The sequence below is a fragment of the Phoenix dactylifera genome, chromosome 7 (genome assembly GCF_051530095.1).
Source record: "Phoenix dactylifera cultivar Ajwa chromosome 7, Ajwa_hap1_PhDact_Kaust_v1.1, whole genome shotgun sequence".
NCBI classification, from domain to species: Eukaryota; Viridiplantae; Streptophyta; class Magnoliopsida; order Arecales; family Arecaceae; genus Phoenix; species Phoenix dactylifera.
This window is the reverse complement of record NC_143196.1, coordinates 9,077,916-9,089,175: the sequence shown is the minus strand read 5'-3', so window position 1 is coordinate 9,089,175 and position 11,260 is coordinate 9,077,916. Positions and strand designations below refer to the sequence as shown.

General features: G+C 41.4%; 1 protein-coding gene across 6 annotated transcripts in view; it reads left to right on the top strand.

The window, feature by feature from the left end:
- Positions 1-11,260, top strand: part of LOC103718767 (pentatricopeptide repeat-containing protein At3g16610-like) — a 40,153-nt gene that overhangs the window by 3,066 nt on the left and 25,827 nt on the right. For 4 of the 6 annotated variants that reach the window (XM_017845155.5, XM_088701194.2, XM_017845157.5 and 1 more), the window contains one exon: positions 119-232. The gene's annotated coding sequence lies outside the window, so the exon portion shown is untranslated. Of the gene's footprint in view, positions 1-67; positions 233-11,260 lie in introns of all 6 variants that reach the window. The other 2 variants (XM_017845152.5, XM_017845149.5) reach the window with 1 other exon arrangement.

The window sequence follows — 11,260 nt, the reverse complement described above, 5'->3', positions numbered from 1 at the left end:
CCATTTCCATCAGTATGATGACTACTGACATTACTTTGTTAACCTTTTGGCTTTGTGGATGACCTAGTCTTGTCAAAGTAAATTGAATAACTTCTGGATTCTGGGAACTGCATTTCAGCATCTTGGCTGGGAAGATTTTGAAGTATTGGTGCATTCAAGTTATCCAAATGCCAAAGCCAGGTGTTGGTCATAGCTTGATTTCGTGTTTCAAAAACACCCAATAATTTCAGTTGTAAGTATCTCTTTCTACCTTCTTCTTGTTCAAGAGCCTCATGCATGAATACATACTACATTCTTGTGTAAGCATATGCATATACCTACATCATACATAATAGTTTTACAAGTATATAAGTTGCATGCACGTGCATTGGTGCATGCGTGGTTATGTATTTATATGCCTATCAATTCCTTGTGTGTTCTTTCATGTATATTTACTTACAAGCTATATGCTTGTTTTCCTCCTCTTTTTGTTTCAGCATACCTACATGTAATATCTACTTGCTTTGTTTATAATACAATAAGAATAGTAAATTCTAATTATGATCACATTAAACAAGCACATACAGTGATTTGCAGTGTGGATCTATCTGTTGTATTGGTGGCCTGTGTTAGAGCAAAGGTAGAGGGGGCGCTCGGGAGAAGAGAAGAAGAGGGAGAGGATCGGGAGAGAGGAGGATCGTGTTTGGTGAGGTTCTTATGCAAGAAAGTAAGAGGGGGGTGGGTGGGTTTTGTGTTTGGTTAGGGGTCTGGGCCTAGCCCAAGTTGGGCCAGGTTCATGGGTCAGGTCTTTTGCTACAGAATACTTTTTTTTAAACCTTAATTAAGATATCAAAATTATCCTTGGAATATACATTTGACATATGCGTTTTACTAATATTAGTAGCTATACCTAATAATATATACAAGCAGTGATTGCTGAATGAACCCAAATTGGACGGTTCGACTCATACCGAATTGAATTGACGCCAAGTCAGAACAGTTCAACACTCTCACTTAGCTCGCTTAATAACCCCTCCCCTGTAGTTTGACAATTCGAGAGCCTTTGAGGCTTGCTCTTTCTCTCTTTCTCCACCGGACGATCCTCCCTCTTCGATGCGAAACCCTTGCCGGTAAGCCTCCCCCCCCCCTCTATCCGCTGGGTGATGCGAAGCCCTCGAGGTAACCCTTTTCGATGCAAAATCCTCGCTAGTAACCCTCTTTGAGGCTCTTACCTTTGCTCTCTCTCCCCCCACTGGATGATCCTTCCTCTTCGATGCGAAGCCCTTGTTGGTAAGCCTCTCCCCTCTCTCTTCCTCCCTCCTTCCCTCTCTCTGTGTCCTCCCTTCCACCTTCCTCTTTCAGCATTGCCCCGGAATAACATGGTATGGACCAGTATAGTATACAACTAATCGTTGGCTGGTGTGCACCCCGATATTGGTTCGGCAAATCTTGATACAAGTATATTTGTTTGGACATTTTGGCCCATCTAGGGATCTCTTGGAGATAAAAACTGAAGGAGCATCTACTAGAATAAATGCATGTGTATATATATATATATATATCCAACAATGTTTGTATTAGGTGAGGCCAATGTCATAAGATAGTGCGATGCATGGACACTGACTTTGTGTACACATATGTACATATGCATCCAGTGGATGTATAAATGAACAAACATATGCTACAATGTTTGTACATGATATGGCTACCACATCAGTCTTTTATGCTCTATTTGATATTCAATGTTGATCTTCACCTTGAACTTGTAAGGAAATGTGATAAAATCGCTATTTAATAACTAATTGTCCATTAATGAGGAAGGTAGGATGCCAATAAAGTAGCATAGTAGCAAGATGCGCCGTACCGGTACCAGACCCCGTACCGGTGCCACACCAGCATAATGTCGGTATGGAATTTTTTTGGCGTATCGAGAGCCGGTACCGAACCAGTATGGTACGGTATGTCTGATACTGTCCGGTATGGTACGATATGGCATGCCGTGCATAGTAGTTATATAGCTACAGAAGCTATTCTAAGTATTAGAGTCTTTATCCAAACCTTGATAAAGGTGGGATTTGAACCCTGGTTTTTTGTACAACCACCAAGAATCTTTACTAGCTTGTTATAGTCATGAGTTAAAGAAGCAATGAAATATGGATCAACTAAGTTTATGAGCAAGCTAGGATGGCAATCTTTGAATGTAGGATAACATGATATTAGTGGCAAGAAAGCAACATTGCTACATGATTTATAAATTAAAGGAAAAATTATAGAGACACTCCTTCAAATTTGGGTGAGAAACACTTCAACCCTAAATTTTTAAGAAGTTCCCCTTTGACCCAATAACTTATTTTCTATTGCAATATGGCCCAGGCGTCTATCAGCATCTTAACACTGTTAACGGTTTGTGTAAAATATCTAAATTACTCTCCGTTTGTTGGAGGGTTACCTATTAGAAGAAAGCTATTTTGGGAAAAAAATTGCCAAGTCTCCCAAGCTCCTGACTAGTCCCTCTCCAACCTTCGATCTCCTCCATCCCAAGGCAATCGAAGCCCTAATTGACTTGGGATTCTATCTTTGCAAGCATAGAAGGAATCTACGAAGCCAAACTCATCACCAGCTAATGCAACCATGCTAAAATACTTGCTGGACGTCGACTAGGTAGGGTTTTCGCATTTCTTCTTTTAACTTTCTTTTTATTTGATAATGCTGGATATTGTATGATTCAGTGTTCCCAATGTGGTGGTGTAGTTCCATATTTGTTATAGATTTAGGAATTGTAGTAGAAGTTTAGAAATGTGATAAAATATTCAAGTTATTTATGGTTAGTTGCTCAAAAGAAGCTTATTTTTCATCTATGGGCCACCTTCCATGTGGATTGGAAGGTATAAAATAAGGGCAAATAACCCATTGCAGCCTTTATTTGCGGGTCACCTTTGTTATGGTTATTCTAAGAATCATTGTTAGAATAGGGGCCACGCACTACAGGGGTCACCTTAAAATCTGTTTGCTGGGATTAATATGAGTTAGATAGGGGCCACACTCTATAGGGGCTTAAGTCTTAGATATCACTGTTTAATACAATTTGTAGACTGTTTTACAGACATTAGATAAAGATTGAAGTTCCTGGATTGCATATTCTGGACGGAAGTACCTGGACTGTAGCTGTGCTAGATTGTAGTTATTGCTGGATCATGTGTTATAATACTTTATACTTTGAATGTTATAATCTACTATAATCTACCACACAAGAATAAGTGCTTTATTTTGTAATAATTTGTCACATTCTACAGACATTATAATTTGCCACGTCATAATACTTTGGATGTGATAGAAGTGCCTAGTTTGTAGTTGTGTTGGATGATGTTCATGTAAAAGTTGTTCCTATCTTAATAGGGATCCTTGTATGACATAGATTGTAGTTGTTTATGTGAAAGTGGCCCTTATCTTAGTAGGGACCCTTGTATGACATGGATTGTAGTTGTTCATATGAAAGTGGTCCATCTTTTCATCCTACTTTTTTTATGTAGTTGGTGTGTTTCTATATGTCACACAAACATAAGTGCCATTAACAATGATTTTTGCTGTGTACTGTGTATGCAGCATGGATGACCTGTTTACTCTAGAGATCCTACATGATCTGTCTTCATTTCTCCCCCACCATGCAGTATGTCGGTGGCAATGTCAGCTACTATGACAACTGCTACTGAGAAAAAATGAGCTATATAGAGTTAGAAAACTTGACCAAGGAGTTGGGTCAAGTAAAGATAGAACAATTGTACTACTTAGTCTTAGGGTAGACTTTGGAAGAGGGACTAAGCCTACTGCGTAATGATCGAGATGTACTTGATATGATGGCTATCACTAGGAGGGAGAGCAAAGTAGCAGTTTATATAAAGCGTTGCATAGACGAGATAGAGTTGGACCTAGTGGAGGCACTCTTCGTACTTTCTTCCACCCAACAAGACAATGATGATGTAGTTGCTGATCTCAATAAAGATAAATCATAGTTGGATGTAGAGATGGACAAGATTTCAGAAGGACATGAAGAAGGGTATGAGAAAGGGGAGGGGTTAGTGGATGTTAACTTCCAAGGGTATGAGCAAGGTCATGAAGACGGAAGAAGGCTTGGTAAGAGGCTTATGGAAGAAGCGGAAAAGGATGAGGCAATCAGTTCCAATGACAGTGATTCTCACTGTCATTGAGTGACTTCAAGGATAAGGATGATGACGACCTCTTTGAGGAATACATTGATCACTCAGTCTTTGATGCAGAATTACAGTGTCCTCAAGAAGGAACTGTAGAAGAAGAGTTGGTGGGCAAGAAGCCTAAGCTAGGTGATACTGATGAGCTCAGAAGCATAGATAGTTTATCATATGGTCTACCGAACCGGACCGTACCAGCCGGTTCAGCCTGGTACGGACCGGTCTGGTCTAGAACCGGTACCCGGACAGCGTGAAAATCGGTTCCAGCTGTTTTCAGGCCAGTACCGACCGGTATGCATGCGTACTGTTGTGTACTGGTCTCGTACCAGCCCGTACCGGTACCGATTTTTTATAATTCACAGCGCGCACACTGTGGATTTTAAACCACAGCGCGCACGCTGTGGTGTCAGAGCACGTGGCCCGAAAGCCACGCCGTGGTTCCCTGCCCCGCGCGGTTCCACCGTGCACGGGCGCGATTTCCCGCGCTGGGAACTGCCCCGCACGGGTCATAAATGCCACAAAGTGGCATTAAGCCCTGGCACGTCCGCACGTGGACGTGAACTAAAAAGAAATTTATTTTTCTGTTGCGTCCGCATGCGGACGTGAACCAAAAAAAAAATTTCTTTTTCCGCGTGCGTCCGTGAACCAAAAAAAAATAAACAAAAGACCAGTTCGTGTTAGACCGGTTCCGGTATAAACTGGTCTCGAATCGGTCCGGTAGGCAACCGGTATGCCTACTGGTACCGATTCAGCATACCTTGGTTTATCATAAGGGTAAGGTGATAGCTTATGGTTTCCTAAACTCAATGAGGACACAGAGTTCAATAAGCCTACAGTGTTGAAGCTTGGAATGCTATTTACTTCTGTTTTTGTACGTATGAAGGAATTAAGGCAGTTCTCCATACAATAAGGCTTTGATTATATCTATAAGCACAATGAAAGTGCTAGAGCCACGGCTATATGTAAGAAGAATTGTGGTTGAAGGATTTATTCCTTTCCCCTGCAGATAGTAGACATCTATCGAATTAGAAAATTTCAGCCTACGCATAAATGTGGGAGATATTTTGAATCACAATGTCAACTCTAAATGGTTATCTCAAATCTATATAGAGGATATCAGGTTTGATATGAAATGGGGTGTTAAAGATTTTGTGGCATGGGGAAGAGGCAGATTAAAGTGCAGATATCCAAGGCTTGGGCCTACTGGGCAAAGAGAGGTATTTCTAGTCATACAGGGTCGCATAAGAAGTAGTATAGGAAGCTCTAGAAATATTATGATGTAATCAAGAAGACTAACCTAGATAGTACCATGCTCATGGGAACATTGCCTAGGAAAGGACAGCGGCCCTTCTTCCAAAGATTGTATGTTTATCTTGATGCATGCAAGAGGAGGTTTTTAAATGGATGCGGACCCATTATTGGCTTGGATGGGTGCCATCTAAAAGGAACCACGGCGGACAACTACTATAAGCTGTTGGAAGGGATGGGATTGATATCTTTCCCATTGCATGGGCTATGATGTAGGCCGAAAAATGGAAAGTTGGAGTTTTGAGAGACATAGGGATAGTCAAAGGAGGGGTGGACCTTCTTATTAGACAGATAGAAGGTGAACTGGTGAAGCTTAGCCATTCAATTTATCATATTAGCCTCTTTTATGTTGAACTGTGCTAACATTTATCTTTATGGTTCATTGTCTACTCTTTTTCCAGGGGTTAGTGGAAACTTTTAATAGCATCATGCCAAATGCTGATAACAGATCTTATGTGAGTCATTTGCATGCAAATTGAGGAAGTTGTTCAAGGGAAAGAACTTTAAGGATGCCCTGTATGTTGCTGCAAGAACTTGTACTGAAGCTGAATTTCGTATGAAGATGAAGGCACTTGCTGATTTAGATCCAAAAACAGCAGAGTGGTTGCTTAGACAAGAATTATCTTTATGGTGTGGGTATGCTTTTAGTCCCAGGCCAAGGTGTGACATGATTCTCAACAACATTTGTGAATCATTTGATAGCTATATTATGGAAGCCAGGGATAAGCCAATTATCACCTACTTGAAGACCATATGAAAATTTCTTATGTAGAGCGTTCTAGGCAAAATACAAGCTAGTATGAAGTATGGAGGACTGATGTCCTAAATTCCAAAAGGTGGAATTAGCAAAGCTACATGCCATGCGATGCAACATAACATGGGGTGGTGGTAGCAATTTTGGGGTAGATTACCATGATTACACCTGATTGACCTAAAGAGAACATGTGGGTATAGGAAGTTTGACCTCACTGGTACAACATGCTGCCGTGCAACTGCAGCAATTATGTTCTCTAAAAAAGAGGTCGAGGATTTATCATGGTAAGCTACCTCAAAACTGCTACCATCACCCCATGTTATGTGGTAATGCATGGCATGCAGCTTTGCTAACTGCACCTTCTTTTGGATTTTAGGATATATTAGTCCTCCATACTTCATACTAGTCTACCTTTCGACCTAGAAACTATGCATAATAAGCTTTCTTATTGTCTGTAAATAGATGATAACTGGCTTGTCCCTGGCTTCCATAATATATCGATTAAATGATTTACAGATGTGGAGAATCATGTCAGACCTTTGGCCTGGGACTAAAAGCAAGCCTACACTTTAAAGACAATTCTTATCTATGCAGCCACTGCTTTGTTTGGATCTAAATCAGCTAGTGCCTTCATCGTCATACAAAATTCAGCTTTAGTATAAGCCCTTATTGTTGGACACAAGGTATCCTTGAAGTTTTTATCCTTGAACAATTTTTTGCATGCGAATGCCTCACAAAATTTGTGATTAGCATTTGGCATGATGTTGTTAAAAGTCTCTACTAACTCCTGGAAAAAGATTAGATAATGAACTATAAAGACAAACATTAGCATCAAGGTTCGTTGTCTCGGTACTGGACCTCGTATTGGTACCACACTAGCATTGTATTGGTATGGTATGGTACGGAGTTTTTTCGGCGTTCTGAGTGTCGGTACGCCACCCATATCGGATATCGGTACCATATTGGTACGGTATGGTACGTTTTGTACCATTTGGTTTGGGCTGATACGGTGAATCATGTTTAGCATAGTGGAATATTAGAGAGACTAATATGATAAAATCTGAATAGCTAAGCCTCACCTTCTGCTTGTTTGATATGAAGGTCCATCTTCTTTCTTCGACAGTCCCTATGTCTCCCAATAGGTTAGTGATAAACCAACTCCAAAAACTCCCAACTCCTTGTTTTCGACCTCCACCACAGCACATGCAATGGAAAAGATATCATCAATCCCATCCTTTCCAAAAGTTAGTGATGAGTTCGCAAAACTACTCTCCCAAGTGCAGGAGAATCGCACAAGTAGTAAAACTCGGAAGTCTGAGGTCGATTCCTCAGGGAACGATATATGTATTATTAGCGTAGTTTCAGATGTAATTAAAGAAATTTTAGATTATTCAAAGAGGCTTAGAGAAATTAATTAATGGATTTGATGCAATTAATTGTAGATGGCTAGGGATCTGGATTCCCCCATGACAATGTTATTTTCAACAATTAAATTCTGCGATTCTTGATTAAGGATTAATCAGATAGAATAGTTCTAATCATGGAATATATAATTTGAAAACATGAATTCAATGTCCAAGTATTTATCGTGCCGGTTACGTCTACGACAAATCAAACATCGAAACAATCCATGCATCAATAAATATAAACCATACAAGATCTATCTAAAATAAGTATGCAAGAATCAAGAACATATAATAGATGTAAATCAAAGAGAATAATTGTTCAGAATTTACTTGAAGGAAGTAAATTGTCAAGGGTTCGTCCATCACCCTTGACCGAGAGATTTAGCCTCCCATTACAGACATCAGCCTCTCCCTTGTTTTTTTCTTTTTTTCTCTTCCGAAACAGGGCATCCCCTGTTTCTCTTCTTTCTTCCCTTCTCTATTTTTTTTTCTAGAATGAGAGATAGCCCCTTTCAGCCGAGGGAGAGCCTCATATAGCTCGTGAGAACCCTGAAGCTCGCAGGGGAATAGGCGCGGACGGCTGGGATGTTGGGATGCGGACGTGCGGCCTCCTGTGATGCTAGGACGCGCTGTGAAGGAACCGATGGATGGACGCGGAAACCTTCGAGAGATTGCGAACTCCAAAAGCTGCGGACTCGGACGCGGAAGGGAGTCGATCGCAGGATGCTGGACTGCTGGCGCTTGGGATGATGCAGACGTGGAACCTGAGATGCTCGGATGGATCGCAATCGCGAAAGCTGGGATCAGTTGGAAAGCGTGGGAGCTGCGTGGAAGGATGGGTTGCACGCGGTAGAGACTGATGCGGAAGGAAGGAGCGTGGACTTGGAAGCGAGCTTCGCGGGATGCTGGGACTCGGATGGACGCTGGCTCGCGGACGCCGTGGATCACTCGCGGGATAGGCGGATGGATCAGAAGGAAGCACGGACGCAGGATGCTGGGACGTGGGAGATTCACACGCAGACGGATCCAACGCGGAAGAGGCGGATGGATCGGAAACACTCGCGAACGGAAGGAGGAGATGGAGCTGGGATGCGGGAGATTCATACGCGGGCTCCTTCAAATGGATGCACGGGCTGCTGGAAATTGGTTGCTGTGAACTGGACGGCTGAACTTGACCTCCTTCTAGTGTGCAACTGGGGTTGACCCATACGGTTGGCTGGTCACCTATGGTGATGCATCTTTTTGGACCCAATGCGCATTTTAGCTTTGATTTACGATCACCTGCACCCCACAAAAATATAATATTAATGCAGCACTTTTATCATTATTTGTTAGCAATAATACTAATTTAAGTAATGTGTAGATCGCACTTTTGTACTCTCATCAGTTAGCAGTAGCTGTTTCCTCATTCAGATGGCACCAATCCAAGCAAATAATGGGTTTACATCCATTTAGAAACCCCCTCATGCATGCATTAAGACAAACATACAATTTCTAGAAGAGGAGCTGCTGCCCTTCCCTCAGCAAGGTTCCCATTAGCATGGCATTGCCAAGGCTAGTCATCTTGATGACATCACAATACTTCCATAGCTTTCCATACTACTCTTTGTGCGATCTATGTGTGGTCAGAAGTGCCTTCCTCTTTGCCTAATAAGCTTAAGCCTTGGATATCTGCACTTTGACCTCCCTTTTCACCCTTGCTATGAAATTTTTAACACCCCATTTTGTATCAGACCCGATATCCTCTATGTAGGTCTGAGATAACCACCTGGAGTTGATATTGTGATTCTCAAAGTGTCTCTCATTTTTATGCGTAGGCTGAAATTTTCTAATTTGATAGGTGTCTATCCTCTATAGGGGAGAGGCATGAATCCTTCAACCACAATTCTTCTTATATCCAGTCATAACTCTGGCCCTTTCATTATGCTTATAGACATAATCAAAACCTTCTTGTATGGAGAACTATCTCAATGTCCTTTTGAGTATATGAATAGAAGCAAATGGCATCCCAAGCTTCAACTTTATAGGTTTACTGAAGTCTGTGTCCTTGAATTCTGGAAACCACGAGCAATCACCTTCCCCTTTTGATGAGCTATCCATACATCTGAGCTCATCACTATCACCTAGCTCAGGTTCCTTTCCCACCAACTCTTCTTTTTGTATAGTTCTTTTTCCTTAATGATGCTGTACTTCTGTATTAATGACTGAGTGATCAATGTACTCTTCGAAGAGGTCATCATACTCCTTATTTAACTATTTGAAGTCACTCAATAATTTAGCCATTTTACACCAATTGTTAATGGTGTTAAGGCGCTGATAAATGGCTGGGCCACATTGCAATGGCAAAAAAGTTATAGGGTCAGATTGAAACATTTTAAAAATTTGCGGTTGAAGTGTTTGTCGCCCAAACTTGAAAGGGTCGTTGTAAGTTTTTCTCAATCAAGGTTGATGAAGCGGTACTGGTGGTGATTGGTGTGGTGTGGTATAGGTTCGTATTGTACCCTGCTAGAGCATACCGAAACAAGGAGAGGGAGGGAGGGGAGAGAGAGAGTAACTCACCTATCCAAAGACCAAGTTAGCACCAGCAACGGGGATGGGGAAGCATGGATCCAGTAATGAGGACCCTTGAGAGAGGAGGGAGGGAGAGAGGGTGGCCAAGAGACTCACCAGTTCTGTTGATGGGGAGCTTCGTGAGCTCCGAATCCGGCGATCCTGAGAGGGGAGAGAGGGAGAGGGGGGGAGAGAGAGACTCACAAGATTTATCTTTGAACAGCTGGTTCGGCGTGGTTCGGCTTACCTTGTAATAAATGCTTTAGGTAAAAGGCAAATTCTATAGCCTAGAAGCTTAAGCACATTTGATGAAGTCGACCAATAGTGAAGAAATCAGCTACCATAAAATACCAATATGGAGAGGTAATTTAAACACAATCATCAGCAATCTATGGACTAGTGTCACTGAAGGATGATGAACTCTTGATGATGCCAATCGATCCGTTTATCATTTCCATGTTCCCAAATTACACTATGATGGAAATAATTTCTAATGATTAAATTCATGACTTTGAAGAACTAGTGAAAAAAGCCAAATTGATTGAATTTGTCTTCCCTAAGAGATATAAGGTTTGAAAATTGATTGAATCTCTTCCACCATGAACAAACTACATTGAAGATTTGAGCCATAAGAAAGGTGATCTCACCCTAATGGAAGTGATCTACTTTAAGATGAAGGAGCAACACTAACTTGACATCAAGCAAAAGCAAGAACTTCAAGAAGAATTCCCAATTGCGGATCTCCAAATTCATGACCCAGTCCTAGATCGTACCTCAAAGGCTAAAGGTCGCACCAAAAGTAGAGGGACAAGTTTTTTTGCTACATGTGTAGAAGGATGAATCATGTAGCACAGGATGTTACCTTTAACCCTCTTGTCAATACCTTTGTGAGGTATGTTACCTCTATGGCTTTAACCCTCTTAACAATCTTATTATCTCCTCCTATAATTGATGCCTTGTTTCTAAGCAAATGTTCATGGTTATTTTGATCGCTCCTAGTTCTTCATTTCAAGATTTGGGTAGAGGTGTAATACTCATAAACAACACTATGGCATATG